Here is a 2,357-nt window from a genome sequence, read left to right on the forward strand (position 1 = left end):
ACCATGTTGGCCAGGATGGTCTCCATCTCCTGACCTCATGATCCACCCGCCTTGGCCTCCCAAAGTGCTGGGATTACAGGCGTGAGCCACCGCGCCCGGACCTTCCCTTCCTTTTTTTTGAAACAGAGTCTACTTTGTCACCCAGGTTGGAGTACAGTGGTGCGATCACAGCTTACGGCAACCTCTGCCTCCCAGGCTCAAGCAATTCTTCTACCTCAGCCCCCCAAGTAGCTGGGACTACAGGCATGTGCCACCACACCCGGCTGATTTTTGCATTTTTTGTAGAAACAGGATTTCACCATGTTGCCCAGGCTGGTCTTGAACTCCGGAGCTCAAGCGATCCACCCACCTCAACTTCCCAAAATGCTGGGATTACAGGCATGAGCCAATGCGCCCAGTCAGCCACAGCCTTATCTTTTTCTTTCTTTCTTTTTTTTTCTGAGATGGATTCTGTCGGCCAGGTTGGAGTGCAGTGGCGCAATCTCGGCTCACTGCAAGCTCCGCCTCCCGGGTTCAGGCCATTCTCCTGCCTCAGCCTCCAGAGTAGCTGGGACTACAGGTGCCCGGCACCACGCCCGGTTAATTTTTGTATTTTTAGTAGAGACAGGGTTTCACCTTGTTAGCCAGGATGGTCTCAATCTCCTCACCTCATGATCTACCCACCTTAGCCTCCCAAAGTGCTGGGATTACAGGCCTGAGCCACCGTGCCCGGCTACCACCTTGGGACCTTTGCACCTGCTGCTCCCTCTGTCTGGGAAGCTCTTCCCTCAAACCTTTGCCCAGCTGCTTCATCTGTTGAGGTTTTAGCCCAAATGTCTCCTCCTCAAAAAGTGCCCTTCCTGACCTTTGCTAAAGTTGCCCCTCCACGCTCCAGGAACTGTCTATTTTATTTTCTGAAGAGCTCTTATTTTCCTTATCTAATCACTTTCTTCCTTCATGCTTATTTCCTCCACTAAAGAGTAAAGTCCCCAGAGGGCAGGGGCCGTTTGTGTCTAACACCCTGCCGCATTGCATCCCTATTGTATAGATCTGCACTGTCCATTATAATAGCCACTACCCATAGTGAGCTATTTAAAGTTAAATTAATGAAAAATAAATATAATTAAGAATTTGGTTCCCCAGTCACACTAATTCCATTTCAAGTGCTCAATAGCCACATGTGGCTAGTGGCTATCATATTAGATACTATACTGCAGATGTAGAACATTTTCAACATTGCAGTGTTCTGTTAGCTTTGGTCTAGAACCTAGGCACCTCATAATAACAGGTGTTCAAGGGGGGTGTCAATTTAATAAAGATTTATTTTATCCTTATGAGTGAGAAAAACATAGCCCAAAGAGGTTGTTTCATTATCCCAAGATCACACAGCCAGGAAGCAGCCTAGCAGAGATTTGAAGCCAGGCTTGTCTGGTTCTGAAACACAGAATCCTTTTGTAAGGATTGTTGCCCAGGATATTAAGGGATCTGCAGTCAATCCTGACTCCATCCCAGATTCATTAGCTGTGCGACCCTCAGCAAATCCCTTTGCTTTTGGCCTCAGTTGCATTGCTTTAAAAAAATGAAGAGGCCGGGCGCGGTGGCTCAAGCCTGTAATCCCAGCACTTTGGGAGGCCGAGACGGGCGGATCACGAGGTCAGTAGATCGAGACCATCCTGGCTAACACGGTGAAACCCCGTCTCTACTAAAAACTACAAAAAACTAGCCGGGCGACGTGGGGGTGCCTGTAGTCCCAGCTACTCGGGAGGCTGAGGCAGGAGAATGGCGTGAACCCAGGAGGCGGAGCTTGCAGTGAGCTGAGATCCGGCCACAGCACTCCAGCCTGGGTGACAGAGCGAGACTCCGTCTCAAAAAAAAAAAAAAAAAAATGAAGAAACTGACCCTGCCATCCTGAGGGTTGGGGATGGCAGTCAGGGAGCCTTGTGTGACTGAGTTCATTCCCCAGATCCTGTCTGGCTCAGGGGCGGGCAAGCATCATGGGCGAGGGAATTGGGTGAGGGGTCCTTTGGTTGGCCTGACCAACTTTGGTTGATAGCTCCTGTTTCTTGAATGCCCACAGATGAGAAAGCTGAGGCTCAGAGAGGTAACGTAACTTGGCCAAGGCTACACAGCAGAAGAGGCAGAACTGGGATTCGAACCTGGGACTCTCTGATATCATATCCTTGCCGCAAGACAGAGCTGGCACTTAGGGGAGTAACAACAAGGTGGTGGCCAGGTAGTGAGCTCCCCATCTCTGGGGGGTGTGCAAGCCGGCGCTGCACTGTCAGCTGGGCAGGGGCTGGGGCCGGGGCCAAGACCACCGAGTCAGGCCCAGGCCCGCCCGCCTCCCGCAGCCGCCATGGCCAAGGCGTGAGCACGGG

This window comes from Colobus angolensis, unplaced genomic scaffold (assembly GCF_000951035.1).
Source record: "Colobus angolensis palliatus isolate OR3802 unplaced genomic scaffold, Cang.pa_1.0 Scaffold34, whole genome shotgun sequence".
In the NCBI taxonomy this organism is placed as follows: Eukaryota; Metazoa; Chordata; class Mammalia; order Primates; family Cercopithecidae; genus Colobus; species Colobus angolensis.